Here is a 13,076-nt window from a genome sequence, read left to right on the forward strand (position 1 = left end):
ACTCTTTTCAACAGGGGAATACATAGAAATCATGGAGCCTCATAGCAAAAGTCATACAAGAATCAAAAAATCCCGAACAACAATTTTGATTATGGGCTTAGCTCTGCCTAGAGAGTCCACTAGTCCAGCTGAATACTGCAGCCCTTGCAAGTACATTATTCTCAGCAGTCTTCCTTAGTTCACTATATACTGACCCATTGCTATTTTTGCCATTAAGTGGTTACTAATCTCCTGACTGATATTGAGGGGTATGGCATACTGTGTGAAATAGACCTTAGTGAATAGAGCAGGGTGAAGGATCTGTGATATATTGAGTACCAGATATCTAAAGAGAGCAAGGTATTGTGAGAGGGGTCTACTGGCCCCATAGCAGATGCCTACCCTGCCTCCATGGCAAGGACGACATTGCTTTTCAAAATACTCACCTTAGTAATAGTTTGGTTCCAATTCTGTTACTGACCATTGATCCTTAAAAGCTAAGTTTTACATAATGACTTTTGGATGTCTGTAGCTGGACATATTATTTTCTATGAATCGATACTTGATTACTTTTTACCTATAAGGTTTATAAATCCTTTGCCATCATTTGGATCCATTGAATAGTCACATGATTGGGCTACATACAGCCATTTTTTTCCACATGCATAATAGTATGGAGATAACCCATTATAGAGTATGACTATTCTAATTTTATGGACATGCTCTGTGACCTATGTAGAGGTCGTTGTTCAGCAAAGAGGAGTAGATACAGTTAGGGCCAGAAATATTTGGACAGTGACACAAGTTTTGTTATTTTAGCTGTTTACTAAAACATGTTCAGAAATACAATTATATATATAATATGGGCTGAAAGTGCAGACTCCCAGCTGCAATATGAGAGTTTCCACATCCAAATCGGAGAAAGGGTTTAGGAATCATAGCTCTGTAATGCATAGCCTCCTCTTTTTCAAGGGACCAAAAGTAATTGGACAATGGACTCTAAGGGCTGAAATTAACTCTGAAGGCGTCTCCCTCGTAAACCTGTAATCAATGAAGTAGTTAAAAGGTCTGGGGTTGATTCCAGGTGTGTGGTTTTGCATTTGGAAGCTGTTGCTGTGACCAGACAACATGCGGTCAAAGGAACTCTCAATTGAGGTGAAGCAGAACATCCTGAGGCTGAAAAAAAAGAAAAAATCCATCAGAGAGATAGCAGACATGCTTGGAGTAGCAAAATCAACAGTCGGGTACATTCTAAGAAAAAAGGAATTGACTGGTGAGCTTGGGAACTCAAAAAGGCCTGGGCGTCCACGGATGACAACAGTGGCGGATGATCGCCGCATACTTTCTTTGGTCAAGAAGAACCCGTTCACAACATCAACTGAAGTCCAGAACACTCTCAGTGAAGTAGGTGTATCTGTCTCTAAGTCAACAGTAAAGAGAAGACTCCATGAAAGTAAATACAAAGGGTTCACATCTAGATGCAAACCATTCATCAATTCCAAAAATAGACAGGCCAGAGTTAAATTTGCTGAAAAACACCTCAAGAAGCCAGCTCAGTTCTGAAAAAGTATTCTATGGACAGATGAGACAAAGATCAACCTGTACCAGAATGATGGGAAGAAAAAAGTTTGGAGAAGAAAGGGAACGGCACATGATCCAAGGCACACCACATCCTCTGTAAAACATGGTGGAGGCAACGTGATGGCATGGGCATGCATGGCTTTCAATGGCACTGGGTCACTTGTGTTTATTGATGACATAACAGCAGACAAGAGTAGCCGGATGAATTCTGAAGTGTACCGGGATATACTTTCAGCCCAGATTCAGCCAAATGCTGCCAAGTTGATCGGACGGCGCTTCATAGTACAGATGGACAATGACCCCAAGCATACAGCCAAAGCTACCCAGGAGTTCATGAGTGCAAAAAAGTGGAACATTCTGCAATGGCCAAGTCAATCACCAGATCTTAACCCAATTGAGCATGCATTTCACTTGCTCAAATCCAGACTTAAGGCGGAAAGACCCACAAACAAGCAAGACCTGAAGGCTGCGGCTGTAAAGGCCTGGCAAAGCATTAAGAAGGAGGAAACCCAGCATTTGGTGATGTCCATGGGTTCCAGACTTAAGGCAGTGATTGCCTCCAAAGGATTCACAACAAAATATTGAAAATAAAAATATTTTGTTTGGGTTATGTTTATTTGTCCAATTACTTTTGAGCTCCTAAAATGTGGAGTGTTTGTAAAGAAATGTGTACAATTCCTACATTTTCTATCAGATATTTTTGTTCAACCCTTCAAATTAAACGTTACAATCTGCACTTGAATTCTGTTGTAGAGGTTTCATTTCAAAACCAATGTGGTGGCATGCAGAGCCCAACTCGCGAAAATTGTGTCACTGTCCAAATATTTCTGGCCCTAACTGTAAGCCGCGACGATCACCTACTGTAAATGGCATTCCCGTTGTAATCCTGTCTGTGATGATAATGAGGTAACTGCTGTAAAGAAATCTTCCACGGAACAGGAAGTATCGGCATATTATAAGGCTTAATAGTAAGAGTGAAAACTTCAGGATAATAGGTTTTTTGAATATAGATATTGACATGGAAAACTTTTTAAAAATCACTAAATATTCTTGTATAACATAAAAACTTCATTTTCTAATGACACATTCCTTTTAAGCTCAATAGGCCGGATTCTATTCTACTTTCCTATTGTACTTTTTTCGTGACCTGTCAAAAAACAAAAAACAAAAGTGAAGTGCTCATCACTGGACCACAATCTATTTGTCAAAGTTTTTGCTTCATCAAAAAGAAGAAAGAACCATCATAGCTCCAACAATTACAAAGCAAGTAAAGCAATTATCTTACTTCGCTAACATTGTATTCATGTATTAATAGCTATAATACAAGAGCTGCCTTTCCTTTTAAAATCGACAATTGATGCGTTTTTCTGATACCTAGAAAGAAATGGTCATTAAAGTCTCCATGATGAAACTCAAGGCTGCAGATTTTAATGTTTCCTTTCATATCGTGCCAATCTATTTCATGGTGTGAAGGTAAAGCTCGCAGGTCATTAGCGCCCCTCCATGGAGAAGCCGCATTCACTTGGTGGTGTTTGTTTAGAGGAAGTCATTTTTAAGAAATACATAAGTTATCCTTATATGTTAGTTCAGTTTCATAGAGGAAGAAAATTGGGCATTTGTGGCATTTACTGGGGTAATTGGAATAGAGGAAAAATAACACTTGACATAATTGGGATGGCGAAATAATGGGCAAAGAGGGCACTGCTGTCAAGTCATGCCCGAGCACAACTAAATTACTAAACAGGCTGTTCTGCTGGTACTATGGTACAAAGTATGACTCTTCCTCAGGCTGCTGTATCAATCATGTATTGACCATCAAGGGAATCACACATAAAAAGATCTAGGTGGATTTTAGAAAAGTATTTAAGAGGACCCACCATTTTTTAAAAATTTGATTAAATTGACAACTGGGTGTTACTATTTCTCCTATTCCCCTACAATGTGTGACATGCTCAGCACTGATACACACAGTGGCGTAACTAGGAATGGCGGGGCCCCGTGGCGAACTTTTGACATGTAGTCATGCTGTCACTGTGTTAAATTACTCCCTGTGTGGTGTAATTGACACACACCTCACTATCAGGTGTCAGCCTGATACCCTACCTAGCTGCTACCCTCATAGGATGTTATTTAGCTAGATGACTGTATGACTTGATAAGATGCCCCCGCCCTCCGTGACTCGGTAAGGTAAATTTTCATATGGTAATCGAATGTTTTTAAAGCTTGTAACTTGAATTTTCACTATGGTGAGGAGCACCATAGGCAGTGGCGTAACTAGGAATGGCGGGGCCCCGTGGCGAACTTTTGAAAAGGCCCTCCCCCCCCCCACCAACACCGATGCCGAAGACCTCAACCGACCCCCTCCTCCGCACTCTATTATGTCCCTTAGTAAGCCCTGCACATGGTATTATGTCCATTAGTGGCCCCTGGACACAGTATTATGTCCCTTAGTGGCCCCTGCACACAGTATTATCCCCATAGTGGCCCCTGCACACAGTATTATGTCCCTTAGTGGCCCCTGCACACAGTATTATGCCCCATAGTGGCCCCTGCACACAGTATTATAGCCCATAGTGGCCCCTGCACACAGTATTATGTCCCTTAGTGGCCCCTGCACACAGTATTATGTCCCTTAGTGGCCCCTGCACACAGTATTATGCCCCATAGTGGCCCCTGCACACAGTATTATCCCCTGTTTCTTACCTGTCCCTGGCTCCTATGCTGTCTTCTCCGCTGCCGTCCTTGTTCTATGACGTCAAACGTCACATGACCCGGGAAGCAGGCCGGGTTCATGTGATGTCAGAGACGTCAGACAAGAAGGAAGGAGGCCTGGCAGGACCGTGGAGAGGTAAGTAACAGTGTTTGTTACGTTCCCTTACCTCTCCCGGTCCGCCGATCATTATACTTGGGGGTCTGCAAAGACCCCCGAGTATAATGATGGCAGCGGTAGTGGCTGTCATTGGGCCCCTAATGTTCCGGGCCCTGTGGCAGCTGCCTCCGCTGCTATGGCGGTAGTTACACCCCTGACCATAGGGAAGGTCATTACTTAAACCTGTACATTCTGGGAACAGTATAGGATGGAAAAAAGCACTTGTCATGTTCCCTTTAACTGTTCATGTCTATAGAATTGTAGAGAGATCTACAGCTGAGGTGGGAGAGTCTGTTCATAGGACAAAAATCAGTCATACTCTGCACAAATCTGGCCTTTATGGAAGAGTGGCAAGAAGAAAGCCATTTCTCAAAGATATCCATAAAAAGTCTTGTTTAAAGTTTGCCACAAGCCACCTGGGAGACACCAAACATGTGGAAGAAGGTGCTCTGGTCAGATGAAACCAAAATTTAACTTTTTGGCCACAATGCAAAACGATATGTTTGGCGTAAAAGCAACACAGCTCATCACCCTGAACACACCATCCCACTGTCAAACATGGTGGTGACAGCATCATGGTTTGGGCCTGCTTTTCTTCAGCAGGGACAGGGAAGATGGTTGAAATTGATGGCAAGATGGAGCCAAATACAGGACCATTCTGGAAGAAAACCTGTTGGAGTCTGCAAAAGAGACTGGGACGCAGATTTATCTTCCAACAAGACAATGATCCAAAACATAAAGCAAAATCTACAATGGAATGATTCACAAATAAACGTATCCAGGTGTTAGAATGGCCAAGTCAAAGTCCAGACCTGAATCCAATGGAGAATCTGTGGAAAGAGCTGAAAACTGCTGTTCACAAACACTCTCCATCCAACCTCACTGAGCTCCAGCTGTTTTGCAAGGAAGAATGGGCAAGAAGTCTCTCGATGTGCAAAACTGATAGAGACATACCACAAGTGACTTGCAGCTGTAATCGCAGCAAAAGGTGGCACTTCAAAGTATTAACGCAAGGGGGCCGAATAACTTTTCACGCTCAATTTTTCAGTGTTTTCTTTGTTAAAAAAGTTTAAAATATCCAATAAATTTCATTCCATTTCACAATTGTGTCCCACTTGATGTTGATTCTTCCCCCAAAATTAAAATTTTATACCTTTATGTTTGAAGGCTGAAATGTGGCAAAAAGTTGAAAAGTTCAATGGGACCGAATACTTTCACAAGGCACTGTATATATCAAGAACTCAGCATTTATTGGTTTGCTATTCCCTATGTAAGATCATAATGTTAATCAGGAAGGGACATTGCTGGGTTTATAGTCGGTACCATCAGGGATGGATTTTATTGCTAGATCATTCAAGTCTTCTTTCCCATGAAAACAAGTCCATATTGTTGTTGTATTCAACTATTAAATCAGCTTACTCCTCTATTATTTACTAAGACATTGCCCTAAATGCGGCACATTTCTATACCATATTATAAAAGTGAGCATTGTCCAATAGAATATGTTGAAAATCGCATGAATGAAATAGCCGGAAGACACATTTTATACAGAACTACATTATAGCAGAGAACAAAGGAACTTATATGCGAGATTTATTAGTAAAGGCTATTGTGCACCATGAAAATGAGCCTATTTATGAACTATCTTTTTATAAGTTACAGAATTTTTCTTGTTATATAAGATTGATTGAAAAATGTTAGATCTTTGGTAGAAAAATGAGATCAAGACTAGAGAACATCAGAACATGTTTTCCGCTGCCATGTTCCTATTTGAATGAACTATATTTAGAAACAGAAACTATAAACCAAGAAAAAAGTCATAAATCATGCTTTACTACATAACCGCTGCTTCACCACAACTCCGGCCTTCAAAACTAATGAATATAGATGTGCTGGAAGATAGACAGACTTGCCTCATATTGTAGCATTTAATGAGATAATCTGTGCAATTGAATGGCACTTGTATAGAGGCATCTCAATAAAAAAAAAATTGTGTCCTCCCTGTTGAGCCTCTGTGTAATGTAATGTCACTGAATAACTTACTGACAGCTTTATTTTGATGTTATATGTTCCCCTCCAGAGCAATGACCACCTCTTCTCTGTTGCACACGGTGTTTCCTGCATGAACAGGAGGTCAAACTCACAATGCACATCTCAATCTGACGCCTATAGAGTTGCATTTATAGTTTGACCCTTTTTTCATACAGGTGGTACTGTGTGCAATGAGATGCAGAGAGGAGGTCAGTGCTCTGCAGGGGAGCACATAACTTCACAATACATCTATCAGTAACATATTCAGTAACATAACATTACATTACACAATGGCTTTTTTTTTTTAGAAATAGGAGGACATAACATGTTTTACTGATGTGTTTCTTTAGGCTAGGGCTACATTACAACTCCTGTTGCGCATCCAAATATTACCATGTTTCCCTGCAACTCTTTTACCAATATAAGTAAACAGAGTTGCCTTGCTATCCTGAGAGTGTTGTGACTGTTCCAAAAAATAAATTTGAACATTACTAAATTTATTTTTTGATCAGAAGTCACTGACGCAGCACTATTGGGGTTACAATATGACTCAATTCGCCTGCATTGATGAAGGAGATGCAGGGAGATATGATAATCTGTGGTCACGTGATGGGAATAGTGACCAAAGTTGCCATGTAGCCCTAGCCTTAAAGGGGTTGTCCTGGATAAATTGATTATTATAAATGAAGCTAAACAACCCCCCCCCCACACACACACACTTCTATCTTCTAAATTATTTATTTCTCTAAAAATCTATATTTACCTAGCTCGCAGGGGTGGTCATGTGACATTTTCTGATTTCCTGGTGACCTTACAGGGAACCTAACTAACTCAACCCCCTCCCAACCCCATTAATCTTACCTGTTCTGGTTCTGCTGAGAAGCCGGAACCTTCTGATGTCAGCTGGCCATCTACACCTGCACAATAACCAGAGTGTTGGCTACTGTGCATGGGGAGGGGAGATTGAGTTTGTTAAGAAGGGTTAGTAGTGGGTGGGCTAGCTAGGGAAACAGGGAGGGGGTTGTGAGTGAGAAAGGGAGGGGGAGGGCAGGTGTTGTGAGTCAGCTCTGACGAAGTCCCAGGCATCTTGGTAGTTATTAGAAAACACAGAACAAGAAGATGCCATGTAAACAAATGCAGAAGATGCCAGGAGCTCACAGAGAAACCCCAAAATCACTCAAATAACTGCTAATAACTTATTAACCTATTAATAGCACTAACAAACCTTTTTTGAAAAGTATTTTTTTGCCTGGAAAATCCTTTTAATGTCAACTGCAGTAGAAAACCTTTTCAAGCCTCACCTACAGTCTATTTCAAGTCAACGGTAGTTATAATCATAGAGAGATTAAGGATTTTGATCTATAAGCTACTTAGCTCCTTATTCTCTATAACATGTTACCTAAAGATTGGAATACATTTTCAATGTGACAAGCTATGAAGACTAAACAAACCATCCATATATTAGTCAAATTTCTGAATTTGGCTTTTGCAAACATAATATACACTTTACGATTCTTGACAATAGTCCCACCTTTATATGGTCTCTAGGATGTCATTATTTTTCTCTTTCCCTAATCAGGATGAATGTGCAATATACTGATTATGTCATTAATTTTTTTTTTTTTGTGTGTCTGTTTTGTCTTTATATTTACATATTATGAGGACAAACCAATCAGCATAATGTTTTCCTTATTTTTTTTCCATGAAACTGTGACTTATATTGGATACAATACAGAATTTTCTTACTATTTAGGAGCAAATATACATGTTCTGCAAGGATTTTTTTTGGTCATCCTTATACATTAATATTTTCTAAGAAGTGATTATGAAAGTACTAATACTGCTTATACTGCTTATAACTAGCACTATTCTCGGGAGGTTGGGGTTGTTCATGCTGGAATATTCCCTATGCCGAGAATAATTCTGTGCTACAGTTGGCCAAATGTACAACAGGGGCGATCTAATTTTTCATACCCCCACCAATCAGCTATTTATTCACTATCCTATGGATATAGAATACGTATTCTCCATAACATGTCCCCTTTAGTTTTTAATTTTGGATTACCACATTAATTTACCCATCCTATAATGATGAAGAGATGATTCTGCTCATACTGTCCAAGTCTACACGGCAAAGCTGAAAAGTGAGCTATACAAAAAATAAACTTATTTTATATAGTTTACCAAAAACACACTACCAAATGTTTAAAAATGATAATTATTCAATAATAATAATTCCCTATGTACAGCATAGCTTGTAGATTGGTGGGTCTCTGTCTGATTAGAAGAAAGGCGGATGTTTTTCAAGTTTTGAATGGAATGGTGGTTGGTCTTTCAATGGAAGTCCTACAGATCTATAAGCTACTTAGCTCCTTATTCTCTATAACATGTTGCCTAAAGATTGGAATACATTTTCAATGTGACAAGCTATGAAGGCTAAACAAACCATCCATATACTAGTCAAATTTCTGAATTTGGCTTTTGCAAACATAATATACACTTTACGATTCTTGACAATAATCCCACCTTTATATGGTCTCTAGGATGTCATTATTTTGCTCTTTCCCTAATCAGGATGAATGTGCAATATACTGATTATGTCATTAATTTTTATTTTTGTGTTTTGTCTTTATATTTACATAGTATGACGACAAACCAATCAATCAGCGTAATGTTTTCCTCTTTTTTTTTATTAAACTGTGACTTATTATATTGGATACAATACAGAATTTTCTTACTATTTTGGAGCAAATATACATGTTCTGCAAGGATGTTTTTTGTCATCCTTATACATTAATATTTTCTAAGAAGTGATTATGAAAGTACTAATATTAAGAATGACTGCTTATACTGCTTATTACTAGCACTATTCTCGGGAGGTTGGGGTTGTTCATGCTGGAATATTCCCTATGCCGAGAATAATTTCTGTGCTACAGTTGGCCAAATGTACAACAGGGGCGATCTAATTTTTCATACCCCCACCGATCAGCTATTTATTCACTATCCTATGGATATAGAATACGTATTCTCCATAACATGTCCCCTTTAGTTTTTAGTTTTGGATTACCACATTAATTTACCCATCCTATAATGATGAAGAGATGATTCTGCTCATACTGTCCAAGTCTACACGGCAAAGCTGAAAAGTGAGCTATACAAAAAATAAACTTTATTTTATATAGTTTACCAAAAACACACATCCAAATGTTTAAAAATGATAATTATTCAATAATAATAATTCCCTATGTACAGCATAGCTTGTAGATTGGTGGGTCTCTGTCTGATTAGAAGAAAGGCGGATGTTTTTCAAGTTTTGAATGGAATGGTGGTTGGTCTTTCAATGGAAGTCCTACAGATGGCTCAGCCATTTACTTCATCTATCTCTGGCACTCCCATTGAAATGAATGGAGAGGTGCATGTGTTTCCTAGCTACCACTCTATACAGTACAGAGCACAAAATCACCCCTGTCTCCTGAACTCAGCAGACAGACCCCCATAATCTGCAGGGTATTTCATATCCTGTACATAAGGGATAATTTGCTCAGATGCGAAACCCCTTTAAAATCTCTTCTGCTAAACTTATTCTTGGCATTGCAGTGGTAGAGGGAAAATAAGGCTCAACTACGGCTTAGAATAAGGCAATAAATCAATTAACTAGCCAAACAGCAGAAATTAGTGGCACAACCACAATAACGATTCACCGCCCCCCCAACCACCTCCATAGACGTCTGTGTGTAAGGTGAGTGAGGAGATGGATTCTATATAGGTGAGAGTGAAAGCAACTAAATAGAGAGCAAAAAAGAAAACATATTTCTATAAGAAGATACATTACAAAGTTTCTTATATGTACTATAGTGTACTCTTCATCTTTAAAAGGTGATTTTGTAGTGGGAATTCTGCAATTAGGGTGAGTAGACATCTGAACTGGACTTCAACGACAGTCACCTTCCCCAAGAACCAACACTGCCCTGGTACTCAGATACCCCTAGGACTTATAGTAGAGCCAACTGTTTGAGAGCTGGATAGTCTCACAAGCAATAATATTAAGTATGTATCTCCTCAGCGGATAGCAGTAGATGCAAAGAAATGGGGACACACCAGTAGACGATGTCCTGCATGGTAATGATAACATATGGTGGATCAAATGGAAGGTGGTGACGACAGTCATGCAAAAGAGCAGATGGAAGATGATAAAAGCAGCAGGTAAGAGTGCAATAGAAAATATATATAAAAAATGAACCACATTGGTGCCATTCACTGAAAAGGACATCATTATAAATCATATCACTGAAAATAAGCCACATTTACAGTCCTATGAAAAAGTTTGGGCACCCCTATTAATCTTAATCATTTTTTGTTCTAAATATTTTGGTGTTTGCAACAGCCATTTCAGTTTGATATATCTAATAACTGATGGACACAGTAATATTTCAGGATTGAAATGAGGTTTATTGTACTAACAGAAAATGTGCAATATGTATTAAACCAAAATTTTACCGGTGCAAAAGTATGGGCACCCTTATCATTTTATTGATTTGAATTCCCCTAACTACTTTTTACTGACTTACTGAAGCACAAAATTGGTTTTGTAACCTCAGTGAGCTTTGAACTTCATAGCCAGATGTATCCAATCATAAGAAAAGGTATTTAAGGTGGCCAATTGCAAGTTGATCGCCTATTTGAATCTCCTCTGAAGAGTGGCATCATGGGCTACTCAAAACAACTCTCAAATGATCTGAAAACAAAGATTGTTCAACATAGTTGTTCAGGGGAAGGATACAAAACGTTGTCTCAGAGATTTAACCTGTCAGTTTCCACTGTGAGGAACATAGTAAGGAAATGGAAGACCACAGGGACAGTTCTTGTTAAGCCCAGAAGTGGCAGGCCAAGAAAAATATCAGAAAGGCAGAGAAGAAGAATGGTGAGAACAGTCAATGACAATCCACAGACCACCTCCAAAGAGCTGCAGCATCATCTTGCTGCAGATGGTGTCACTGTGCATCGGTCAACTATACAGCGCACTTTGCACAAATAGAAGCTGTATGGGAGAGTGATGAGAAAGAAGCCGTTTCTGCACGTACGCCACAAATAGAGTTGCCTGAGGTATGAAAAAGCACATTTGGACAAGGCAGCTTCATTTTGGAAACAAAAATTGAGTTGTTTGGTTATAAAAAAAGGCGTTATGCATGGCGTCCAAAAAGAAACAGCATTCCAAGAAAAACACATGCTACCCACTGTAAAATTTGGTGGAGGTTCCATCATGCTTTGGGGCTGTGTGGCCAATGCCGGCATCGGGAATCTTGTTAAAGTTGAGAGTCACATGGATTCCACTCAGTATCAGCAGATTCTTGAGAATAATGTTCAAGAATCAGTGACGAAGTTGAAGTTACGCCGGGGATGGATATTTCAGCAAGACAATGATCCAAAACACCGCTCCAAATCCTCAGGCATTCATGCAGAGGAACAATTACAATGTTCTGGAATGGCCATCCCAGTCCCCAGACCTGAATATCATTGAACATCTGTGGGATGATTTGAAGCGGGCTGTCCATGCTCGGCGACCATCTAACTTAACTGAACTTGAATTGTTTGTCCAAAATACCTTCATCCAGGATCCAGGAACTGATTAAAAGCTACAGGAAGCGACTAGAGGCTGTTATCTTTGCAAAAGGAGGATCTACTAAATATTAATGTCACTTTTCTGTTGAGGTGCCCATACTTTTGCACCGGTCAAATTTTGGTTTAATGCATATTGCACATTTTCTGTTAGTACAATAAACCTCATTTCAATCCTGAAATATTACTGTGTCCATCAGTTATTAGATATATCAAACTGAAATGGCTGTTATAAACACCAAAATATTTAGAACTAAAAATGATTAAGATTAATAGGGGTGCCCAAACTTTTTCATAGGACTGTACATGATGTCAGATGGATGAATGGCTCATAGCGTAGACCAGCCCAAATGGAATACGGTCAAAGGCTGCTCAAGTGTAAGCTACTGATATAACATCCACTCACAACATACAATCCATGTTGAGATGGCTGCCAATTATCCTAAACACACATAGATAAGGCTTATATGAAGTACCAGTTATCTGTGTTGAATCCATCATATACCATTTGAACCTGTCTGCTTTCTGTTGAAAACCATTTCTTCATCTAACATGGGGTAATGTAGCATATTTATCAGTGATACCATCTTAGGTTGTTGCTATCATTACATTACCATGCCTCTCTACCTATAGGTGTGCCTCCAATAAAAGTTACATAGTAACTTAACACTAGGATTGAAAAAAGACATCCATCCATCAATTTCATCTTTTTATCCTCAAAGTGCCACTTGATCCATAGTAAAACACAATACATATATATCTCAGGTTGCCTAAAGCATGGAAAAGTCCTTCAGTTCGCAAACTGGCAATCTGACAATTCCCCAGATCACCATTCTGATCATCATGTATTGCTGCTAATGCCTACAGCGCCGTATTGTCAGTGTTTGTAAAAACAGATTCAGCTTTTTTCTTAATTTTGCTGCGTCTGCCAAGGAGTTCCAGTGGGAGGTCAACCCAAAGTTTTATGATTTTATCACAAAATATCTTTTTTGGAGCTGGA

This window comes from Leptodactylus fuscus, chromosome 4, assembly GCF_031893055.1.
Source record: "Leptodactylus fuscus isolate aLepFus1 chromosome 4, aLepFus1.hap2, whole genome shotgun sequence".
Lineage (NCBI taxonomy): Eukaryota > Metazoa > Chordata > Amphibia > Anura > Leptodactylidae > Leptodactylus > Leptodactylus fuscus.